Genomic DNA, 11,616 nt, shown 5'->3' on the forward strand with positions numbered 1-11,616 from the left:
TCCGCTGCCAGGAAACCCACTCCCACCAACCCTCAGCTTGAGGTCGAGGTCACAGTTCTTGGCCTCCACCCCCAGCCCCACCCCCTGCCACTTAAAGGCAGCATTGGGGCAAACATCCTAAACCACCGAGTGCTTCTAAAAATATGGTGTTTTTGTCAGAGAGCAACCTTCCACTTCCTTCAGACTTTGATCTCCACGCAACCCATGGAGGAGAAGACACACTTACAATAACAGTTTAAAGGCTTCATCTTCCTTTGGGGGCTACCTCTCAAGGGCTTTGAATCCCCAGCTGGATGGTGGCACCCCAAGGTCCTTCTGAGCATGCTCAGATCTGTCTGCAGTTGGCTCTGGGATGGTAGCCGGACACAGCTGGTCCTGCCCCCTGGGGGAGGAGGTCTGTAGTCCGAGAGAAAAGTCCAGGATGGAGAGGCACAAACTGGCTGTGGAACCCTATGCAAGTTTATAAGGCCCTTTACTTTCTAAACTCTAGAGAGAAAATTAATGCCACAGGATCGGGAGGAATAAATGAGTGCTTGAGCACAGAAACGGGCTGGGGAAAGAGAACGGAGAGGTTAATGCCAGCACGGTGCTCGGGCAGAGCAGGCAGGCACTCAATAAATATTTGCTGAATTTTATGCTTCTGACCAGTGAGATCAGGAAAGTTCTTCCTTGCCTTGTGAGCTGGGCTTTGGAAGGATGCAGAGAGATAGGGATGGAGGAGTAAGGGGTTTCCTGGCAAAGGGAGCAGCATGAGCCGAGGCTCGGCCACACACCGAACAAGAAAAGCACAAATTCACACCATATTTGGCAGAAACAGAGCTATGGAAACTCTCCCACTAGCCTTGCCGACACATGAGCTGTCGCTGCCCTGCCGGAAACACAGGTACAGGCAGAAAGAACAGGGACGGTGATGAAATGATCATCTATGAGCACCAACTGTATGCCAGTCACTGTGCTAAGCACTGAACATGCAGGTCCTTGCAACAGACCTGAGCTGTCATTACCCACATTTATTTTTCCTTCAGGGAAATAGAGCCTCAGAGAGCAGAAGTGTCCCTTGGCCCCAGGTCAGCGACAGAGCCGAATTTAAACCCAGGTATCCCAGCTCCTGATAGAGAAGCCCAAGTAGGCTCTGCCTGAGGCCTCCGTGCAGGCTAATTCTGTGCTTGCTAAGCAAGACCCTCGTCTTCCTGCCGGATCGGGGGTGCCCAGGGAATAACCCCAGTGCCCGTTTATCTGGGCCCCCTACGGGCCAACCGCTCTCTGCTCACTACCTCATTTAGTCCCCCAGCAACCCTTGAATGAAGGGCTGCTGTTAGTTATCAAAACCAGACAAGGAAACCGATGTTCAGAAAATGGTTAACTCACAGTTAGTAAGTGGCAGAGCGGGGATTTGAACTCAGATCCATCAGACTTCAAATCTTGTGCCCCTAACTTCTCTTTGGCCTCTCTGGGTCTCACCCCCTGCCTGGGAATTCCAGACTGTGAGTAATTCAAACATGTCTGAAAAAGTCAAAATCACTATAATTTCCTAAAGACTTTAATAGAGGCAGAACATCTCACTTCAAAACAAAAAATTTATCAGCAAAACTGCCAAGGGGGTTCTGAGTCACTGTCTTGGGCTTCTTTCTGTTCTGGAGAGGGAGCTGTGTCGGGGAGGGCTCCAGGACATGGGCCAGGCTTAGAAGACCAAGGGTGGGGTCCTGGCATTGCCCTTCATGTGCTGTTAAACCAGATAATGTCTTTCTGGACCTATCTCCTCGTCTAGAGGATGTGTGGGTTTCTTTGGGTGATCTCCAACACCGATTCTAGATCTTCACTCATGCCAGTTGCCCCCATGGGCCCCCACAGAGAAGGAGCCAAGATTCTGTATGTAGCATTGACGCACAGTTCAGTAAATTCACTGCCGGGGTTAGGTCATCACAGAGTTGCATTCAAGTCTTTCTGGGTGGCAGCCCTTGCCACCTCGAGGGGACCAGTAGAATGCTGGAATTTCCTCGTCTGATGGTGCACAGCTTTGACCAGGGTTTGCCAAAGACACCTGCAGCCAAGGCTTCTTTCAACCTAATGCATAATCACCCTTCCAGGGGATGAAGATGATTTATGGATTCCTGACCCTGAGTCATAAATCCACCAGCGATCGGCAGCTGCCCTGGCCCTTAGCAAACCTGAAAGTACATGTGAGTCATCAGAGCACAGGTGCACCTCACTCGATAGAGCTGGATACGGTCCTGAAAAGTCAGATGTAAATGGACCCATTTCAAACGCCCTGGGGGAAGCCATTAGCTTTGAGGGTAGGTGAGATCGCTGCCTGTTACTTTTAATCAAGTTGGATTTTCATGTATTGGGAGTCTTGAGATATGGCGAGGAAGGGGTGCACAGTGACAAGACTGACACGTGTGTCTGTGTGTCCCCAGCATGGCCACATGTGTCCCATGTTGGCAGTGCCCCCAGAGTTGTGCCATGGTAGCCCTACATGTGTGTACAGTGTGTCCACAGGGAAACAGGCCAGACCGCAGGACGCCAGGCTGGGACAGGCTGTCCTCCATGAGGCAGAGTGAGAATCCCATCGCAGCCCAAGCCCTTCAGACCTGTAATTGCTCACGGGGCTGGTGATGTCTTTCCACAGGGCCTGACCAGGCCTCTCAGATGAGACCTCGGACTTCCCAGAGTTGGCAGAAGGAAGCTTTCCAGATCTCCCATCAACGCTCCTCATATCAGGCTCAAAGCAGTGGGCTGGATAAGAGAGAAGAGGCCTCCGTGAGGGCCAGAGACCTGCACCCCCAGAGCCATGGGGTAATAGTGGGGAGGGCATGCCTTCCTGCTGTCCAGAGAGGACTGAGCCTTCCACTAAGGGAGAGATGGCTGCCGGGCCACCACCCTCCGGAGAGGGGTAGAGAGTGGCCATGGCAGCCCCTCTCCTGTTGGCCATTCCCTATTCTTGGAAGCACCGTGGGAAGCTTTTGAACATCCCCCAGCTGGAATCCCCTGCCTCACCTGAGAGGAATTGTTACTTTCCTGCAATCTGCAGCTCCAACCCCGCTGAGGTGCCCCATAGACCAGGGCTATGTGATCCCAGAACTTCGGGGCCAGTGGCGGGTGGGGGTGGGCTGCAGCCCCACGGCTTGGCTTAATGCAAAGTCCACAGGGCTGAGCGCTGCCTCATCCCAGCAAGCACCAAGCCTTTCCAGGTGGAGCTCTGCATTCTCCCCACCGGGGTGCAGGGGTGCAAGGGTGCAGCTCTGGGCGCTCCTACCTGGGCAGATGGAGGCAGCACCTGACGGACACCTGCCCCGCCTCTCTTCTCATGAGGTACTGGAACAATGATAGAGCTTTTCCCAGTCCGAACTCTGTGGTCAGTCAAAGCAGTAGAAGACTGAAAAGACATGAGATGGGGCAGCTTCCTCTGTGCTCCCCACCGAGAGCCCATGTCCCCACGCCCCACGGCCAATGGACAGAGCGGGGAGAAGCTGCCCCCGGCCCACAGCTGCCACAGGGCAGAGCACATAGTGGTGGGGCCTCCCAAGGCCATGCTGGGTTCCTGCCCGGGCTGGAAAGGGCTGGAGAAACCCAAGGAAACGTCTTCAGTGTAAACTGAGAGCTCCAGGGTGTCCTACACACAGGCTGCATGAACCAGGAGGAACCCATCTGGGAGCATTAGTCCCTCCAGGAGTTTAGCCTCCTTGCCCAGCATTTCAAAGGGGTTCACAGAACACCAACAGATGTGTCATGAAAACAGGTACTGTGGGGCCGGCCCTGTGGCTTAGCGGTTAAGTGCGTGCGCTCCGCTACTGGCGGCCCAGGTTCGGATCCCGGGCGCACACCGACACATCGCTTCTCCGGCCATGCTGAGGCTGCGTCCCACATACAGCAACTAGAAGGATGTGCAACTATGACACAGCTACCTACTGGGGCTTTGGGGGAAAAAAGAAAAAAAGAGGAGGATTGGCAATAGATGTTAGCTCAGAGTCGGTCTTCCTCAGCAAAAAGAGGAGGATTAGCATGGATGTTAGCTCACGGCTGATCTTCCTCACAAAAAAAAAAATAAAGAAAGTAAAAAGGTGCTGTGGTCAAATACATTTGGAAAATTTGAGTGTAAATAAAACCAAATGGTTTTCTTCTGAGCGTGACATCTCAGAGCCTTATTTAACATGCTAATATGCATCTCAAAAATCTAAGAGGACAGAGTAGTCTGTTTCCCAGATTAAATCTGACCTTTTTCTCATGGATTTTATCACAAGACAGGGGTTTACTGAAATCATTAGGGGACCTGCTTCTATACCTGACGCTGCCGTGCCCTCTCACTCCCCAGGGGCCCATGTGAGCTGGGAGAGGCTGATGAGGCACAGGGACTAGAGCTGTGCTGTCTGGAACACACATGTGGCTATTCACATTTAAATTAATTAAAATTTAATTTAATTTAAAATGCAGCTCCTTAGTCACCCTAGCCCCATTTTAAGTGCTCAGATAGGCACATGTGGCTGGTGGCTACTATATTGGACAGTACAGAGAACATTTCCCTCGTTACAGAAAGTTCTATTGGACAACGCTGACGAGAGTCTCAGAGAGCCCAGGAGACAAGCCCAGAGCCTAATTCTAGGAAAGAGCCAGACCAGCTCTGGGCTTCTGCGCTGGCCTGGGAAACAGAACAGTCTCCCTCGAGCCCCTGGCAGCCATGCGGCACCAGCCGCTGAGTCAGCCTCTACCCAAGTGGAACAGAGGCGTTTTCACTGAGACTGAGCAAGGGGCACACTTCCTCTCCCCAGGGCCTGATTCCTACACTCTGGTTCCCTCCAGGGCCTTCCTTCCCAGCCCCTCCCCAGGCCTCACTGCGCTGAATGGAGGAGAGGCTGCTCTCCCCCCCACCTCACACACACACACACACACACACACACACACGCGCGTGCACACATTACACACATATGCCCATGCTCCCCAGAGGAGTCCCAGTCTCAGGTGCCTTCACTCTCTATGCCAAGTGACAAGGCACCTAAAACATTGCTCCTTCCCCCAGCCAAGGCCCCAGGTCTGCAGCTTGACTGAGCAGCCTTAGCTTTGGAATTTAAGGCAGGTTCCAGAATCTGCCTCTGCCAGGGCTCTCAGCATTATCAAATCCCTAGTCTGGTGGGGTGGGGGGTTTTGGGGCCACCCCAGTCTCTCCTTCATTCGGATAACCAAGGATATTCTGCTCCTATGCCCTTGCCTTCCTCCAGGCAGATGCCATAGGCCTCCCTCCTTGTTGGCTATCTGGGAAATGCAGCTAGCTTCCCTATGGACCCACAGACTCCTTGCTGCTCAGGTCAGTTCTGCTGTGAGGCTGGCAGGCTGGGTGGCTGGGGAGCTGGTCTGGGGGTTGGCCTCTAGAAAGGCAGTGCCAAAGACTCTGCCCACTGCTCCTTGGCACATCTGGGAATAGGCCCAGGCACCTCTGGGATTCTGCTGAGTGATACTCTGGACCTAAGGATTGGACAGGCCATCCCTACCTCTCAGCTCCCTGGGGACTTGGGCCCCACGCAATGCCCAGAGCAGCCACTAGATCTACTCAGGTCTACTCAGATCTACTCAGGCCCCTTTTTGCCTGTCCTCAGATCTCCAGGCTCCCCTTAAGGCTTCCCTCCCAGGGGCATCTGCCCTGCCCCAGGAAAAGGGATCATCCTGGGCACTCCCCTCCAGGTGAACTGGCTAGGCTGGGAAGCTAATCTCTGTAGGAGGCCAAGCCCACAGCAATATAAATAGTCCATAGGGCTGTCCTGTTCTGCCCAGATATAGGTCAATGCACACACGGCTCTAGACTGGTCCTGCCCAGAGCTGAGTGCTTAGGAAGTCACAGGGCCTACCCAATGACAAGAAAGCAGAGAACAGTTCTAGCTGCCCACACCCGGTTCCATTTGGGCCCCAATAGGGCCACCATGTCGCATAACTCTGGGGGGCACCATTCATATTATAGTCCATGTAAATGATGCCTCCTGGAGTTGTGCAATGTAAGCCTAGGTGGCCACACATAGCAGCCTCGGAATGAGGCTGAGGGGATAGCACCTTCTGAGGAGAAAGCCTTACTGTCTGTATTTCATGACAGCAAATTTTTTCTTTTCTCCCCAGGAACAGCTATATTAGCAGTCCAGGGCCTCCCCTCAGGGCCTCAGCCAGTTACTCAATGAGCCCAACACAGCGCCTTGAGCAGAGGATAAGGGGCAGGGCAGAGGCCTGGAGCCTCATAGCTCTTTGGCTGTTTCTCTGAAAAGCCATTTGAACCATAGGCATTGTCCTGTAGTTCTATAAGCACTCCTACAAACTCATAAGAAATCGAACAACCCAAGGGAAAAACGGGCAAAGGACACAGAGAGGTCACAGATATGGAATTGAAAAAACGGCTCTTAAACACATGAGAAGACTCTCACCTCCAGTATAATAAGAGAAACGCAAATACAACACGATGCCATCTTTCTCTTATCAGAACGGAAAAGATCAACACGTTTTACAACTCTAAGTGTCGGTGAGGCTGTGGTGAGCCCGCACCATCCTGAGTGGGACCTACTCCCACAGAGAACAACCCGGTTATCGCCGTCACCGCCACAAACACACATCCTTCTTGACCTGGCCTTTCTACAGTTGGGCATTAGCCTCCAGACATACTTGCATATGTGTGAAATGGTGAATGTACAAGACTATTCGTTGCAGCATTATCACCACAAATATCAGAAACAGCCTATATTATGGTCAAAAGAGGACTGATTTATTTCAGCGTGGTTCACGCACACAATGTAATACGATGCGCTGTTAAAGCAGATTGAGAGCCATCTGCATATACTAATATGAAGTGATCTCCAAGATACGTTGTTAAGTGAAAAAAACAAAGTACAGGACAATATGTTTAATATGCTGCTTGTGGTAGGATAAAAAACAAGAAGACCACAGATGTATATGCTTGTAGATGCACGGACTATCTCTGAAAAGACAAATGAGAAAGTAACAACAATGGATGCCTCAGGGAAGGGATGGGGGAGGGGAGCGGGGTAGAAAGGAAACTTAATTTTCACTGCATATCTGTTTGTACCTTTTGAAGTTTGTCCCGTTACCTATGTAGTCTTTTCAAAAGATAAACGAAATAAAATATAATAAGCCCCCTTGCGACACACATTTCCCATTTCCCTGCCCTCAGGCTGGTCTAAGCTCCCCCCTCTTATAGATTTCCCCCAAATTGCTTGTTTCTCTCTGGCCCTAGAAGACCCTTACAGATGACGTGGAGCCAGCCCTGGGGAGCCCAGCCTTGCCCATACAGACTGCAAGGTGTTGGCTGGGGCATCAGATGGAGGAGTGGGTGGGGCGCTGCCCACCTTCAGGGAAGAGAGGCAAGGCCAGAAGCCAGAAGCATTCATTTTTTCTTTTCTTCCAGCATTCAGATTTCCACAATTGATTTTTTTCCCCTCATCTTTTAAATTATGGTATTTAAAAACACATAATATAAAATTTGCCATATTAAGCATTTTAAATGTACAGTTCAGTAATGTGAAGTATATTCACATTGTTGTGCAACAGACCTGTAGAACTTTTTCATCTTTCAACACTCTATGCCCATTAAACACTGATTCACCCTCCCCCTCCCTCCAGCCCTTTGGCAACCATCTTTCTATAAAATGCTTCAATGGCAAAAGCATTCTTGATCTCTGCTGGGAAGACAGGCCTGGGACCAAATGTCCCAGTGGGTCCTGGCAGAGTGTACACCTGTCCTTCACAGCTCAGGCAACTCCTGTGCTGCCCTCCATAGAGGCAGCATAGCTTTGAGGTCTAGAGTACGGACATTCTGGCTTTCTGTTCACAAGGCTGTATGTCCTTGGACAAGTTTCAACCTGTTTCCAGCTCAGTAAAATGGCAACTCACTTATAATAATGGTCCCTTCCTCTCGGAAGTAGAGTACATTAGGTGAGTAGACTGGCCCACAGTGTAGGTTCAGCAAATGCTGGCTTTGATCAACATTATCACTGGAGAAGCTCAGATCTTAGTGCCAGTTCTCCAGATCCATGCATCTGTACATCCATCCATCCATCCATCCATCCATTGCCTGGGACTGACACTGCTGTTCTGTGAAGGAGGCCCTGTCCTGTGCCGTGGGGAAGAGCTGAGGTCAGAGCCTTCCCAGGGCCTTGACAAATATTCCTGGAAGAGAGGGCAATAAGTCTCTAGGTCACCACAAAACCTTAAGAAAATCCCTACACTTGGAAGTTCCTAACCTGGGGTCTATGGATTGGATGCAGAACTGGGCAGATGTAGGTATTTTCCCTGAGAAAGAGTTCCTACTTTCATCAGATCCTCAGAGGGGCCACAATCCAACACAAGTTCAGAACCCTCCTCCACCTGGTGGAGGTACCTGAGAGCTTCTGATTGCCTCAGCCCACCCTGTATCCCCATCCCCATCCCCAGGCCCCACGGGCCTGACCACCAAAACACAAGCCCACCGAGAGCACAGCCCAGGCTCTGGACCAGGTGGGCATGGGTCTGGGGTGGCTGGTTTGTAAGCAGTGCACTAGTGTGAGTGGGGGTCAGTCCCCACAGCAGATCAGCTCTGGGGGAAGGATCGCATTGATCCTCCAGACCCTTAAAGCTTAAGATGAGACCCTGGTGAGCTTCACACCACTCTCCCAGGCCCTCCACCAGCCACTGCTGAAGAGGGTTGCTTCCAATGGCGCTCGAAAAGAGGTGCAGTAGAGAAGATCTGGCCATGAGGCGAAACATCCACTGCGCAGCCTAGGGCTTGGCAAATTACAAAACAGCATACTGTGCAGCCTGTTTCATAAAAAAGCAAAAATGTATAGGTGCATAGAAAAGAAAGTCGGGAAAGAAGTATACCAAAAGCTTAACTGGGGTTAACCCTGGATATTGGAATTATAATTATTTTTATCTTATTTTCTGTAATGAATATGCATTACATTTGAACTCAGTGGTTCTCAACTGGGGATAATTCTGTTCCCAAGGGGACATTTGGCAACATCTGGAGACACTTTTGGTGTCACAACAGTGGGGGAGGGCGTGCATGTGTGCTACTGGCATCTAATGGGTAGAGGTCAGTGATGTTGCTAAACATCCTACAATGCACAGGACAGCCCCCATCAGCAAAGAATTATCTGGCTGAAAATGTCAATAATGCCAAGATTGAGAAACCCTAAGAAAAACATCAGAACTTACTCGAACAGAGAGACAGGAGTGGGGAGGCATGAGGCAGGGCAAGCCGATTCAGCCTGTCCCACGGCCTGAGTAGCAGTCCCTTCTCACCTTCCTCGCTGTGTTTGAATAGACGTTTATGGGCTCTCCAGCAGGCAAACGGAGGCCTAGCCACGGGGCTGGCAGTGCTCTCTCAGGAAACTGTGAATTTCCTGGGACCCAGCTCACAGCTGGAGGTTCACGGCCCCCAGCACACAGTCCCACCAGCACAGCCAATTTCACCTCTTCCCAAAGCATGTCCCTGTCTAATAAAAAGACATCAACACAGATTAGTACTGACTGTCAGGGCCCTTGACTTCACTGCAATCAGTGAAACCCCCAAGTTCTCAAACATCCTGTTCCCAACATTTTAACAATGGCATCCTGTTTTCTCTTGGAAGGAAACCCAGGTTGGATTGATTAACAAATACAATCATTAGTTAACCTCAGAACTTGGTTTTGAAATTAATTTACAATAAAAGAAAAAGTCCATGTTAAATAATCTCTCTAATTATATGGTAAGGGCTCAGAATGGAAAACATTCAGGAACACAAAAGGCCCAAGCGAGCTCATTAGCTCTGTTTTGCCTCTGAAGTATCTCTATGGCAACTCACTGAGGGTTGCGGAGGGGGGAGGCTTTTAAAATCAGATCATCAAGAACTTCACCCAGGACAGCCACAACACAAAGCTCTTTTAAATAAATCTTTGGATGATGAAACGGTGAGGGTGTTGTTTCCAGTCACAGCTGGGCATGGGCACAAGGCAGCCACCTCTTCCTGGAAGCCCACAGCCCCCTGGGTTCACCCTGGAGAGGTCATTCCAACGGCTGGAGGGTGCTTGGTCCCTGCCCTCTACACTTGCATGCCTATGGCGGAGGGGCTGCTGGGGATTGGGCCTGGTGCTCCTCTGGGCTGGTGGGGAGGACAGAGCAGCAGTGTGTGTCCAGGATGAGGCCAACAGCCATAGAAGAAGGCAGCTGTCTCATTTTCCCCGCAACTGTGGCTCAGGTTCCTGGGGGCTTTCCCACTGGAACCCTCACAGGGCAGGTCTTGCCAACATGAGGATTCTTTTCTCATGGACCAATCCTCTGCCAGCCTCTGGCACTACTCCCTTCTTACCCTCCAACCCTCTGTGCCTGGACATGTAGTGGTGCCCTGTGTGAACCTGACCACCAGCCTCACCTTCATGGCATGAAGATCCTTGGCCTCAGGTTTTTGAGGCTTCCTGCCTGAACTTGGCCTGCTCATGTCCTTGGAGCTATCTGCAGCCTGCACAAGTAGGGGGTTAAGGTCGTGGGGACCAGGGCCAGCCCAGCGCCTACCCTCACCCCTGGAGACTCGCCCAGAGGGACTGAGCCACTGGGGAGGGAACAAAGTCCAAAGGGGCAAAGTTTTAGTCCATTAGGGACAGGAAAACAACCTGCCTGGGCTGTACAGGATTCAAAGTTGTGTTTGAAGGCCTGTGATCCCAGAGCCTATGTCTGTTCAGGAGCAGTGGGCAAGCCAGGCTGGACTCCGGGCTCCGATCCTGCAGCATGATGAGCAAGGAGATCAGGCGCTGCTGGGGCTGCCCCAGTGGCGGGGGTAAAGCTCTGAGGCAGAGGGGAAACGGAGCCTGACAAGGAGAAGGTGGGAGGGCAGGGAGAGGAGGAGGGGAAGTAGACAGACCCACAGGAAAGAGAGAACTTGTTGAAACTTACCAGCTCGGGGCCTGTGTGCTTCAGGTTGAGCCCAGACTCTCAGGAGGGCTTTTCAGGGGACTGTAATTTGGGTCACCAGAAAAAGCCAGCACCTGTCAGAGCCTCGCTTGGGGGACTGTTCTTGCTTGGCCTCTGGTTGCCGAGAATTGCCCCTTGATGGGACTGGCCCTTTAACTTCTCAGAAGTCAAAGCCCGCCTGCTTCGCGGGGCCCTGTAGGCCCCCTTTGGAGATAGGTCAGGAGGCTAGGGGGCCCATTGGGTTCCTCTCACCCCCTTCCTCCCCACTTCCCCCATCGGCTCATCTTCTCATCTGAACAGCCTGGCACAGCCTGGGTGGAGCAGGGCATCACGTCTGGGGAGTCTCAGGGGCTCTGCCAGCTGCTAAACAGCCCCCCACCCCCTCCCTGGAGTCAGCCTTTCCCAGCCACCTTCCTTGTCTCACTAGAATCCGGGCCCAGGGGTCAAGGCTGAGGGGAAGGAGGCTGTCCCACATCTCCCAGGCCTTGCTGGTACAGCCTGGCCCCTTGGCTGGCCTTGGGTCTATCTAGCAGGCCCTGTGTGCCCAGCCCTAAGCACAGGTCACAGGTGGAGAAAACAGAAGCAGCAGGATGCTTTTTATTTGTTAATTTAGACTTTATGTCCCACCCACTTCTCACAAGGATTTGAGGCCCCTGAGGAGTACTAAGTGCCCAGGGGTATAGACCCTAGCAGAAGCCAGGCAG

At 51.9% G+C, this 11,616-nt stretch overlaps 1 long non-coding RNA gene across 2 annotated transcripts; it reads right to left on the reverse strand.

The window, feature by feature from the left end:
• Positions 1–1,534: 1,534 nt before the first annotated feature.
• LOC131405308 (uncharacterized) lies at positions 1,535–11,405 on the reverse strand. 2 transcript variants are annotated; one of them, XR_009219959.1, is made up of 5 exons: positions 10,895–11,405; positions 9,268–9,461; positions 7,879–8,154; positions 3,257–3,376; positions 1,535–2,736 (listed from the first exon to the last, which is right to left on the reverse strand). It is a non-coding gene; the product is annotated as an uncharacterized LOC131405308 (long non-coding RNA). The 2 variants fall into 2 exon arrangements; XR_009219960.1 differs by lacking the exon at positions 10,895–11,405 and adding an exon at positions 10,377–10,435.
• Positions 11,406–11,616: the final 211 nt, after the last annotated feature.

This window comes from Diceros bicornis, chromosome 1, assembly GCF_020826845.1.
Source record: "Diceros bicornis minor isolate mBicDic1 chromosome 1, mDicBic1.mat.cur, whole genome shotgun sequence".
In the NCBI taxonomy this organism is placed as follows: Eukaryota; Metazoa; Chordata; class Mammalia; order Perissodactyla; family Rhinocerotidae; genus Diceros; species Diceros bicornis.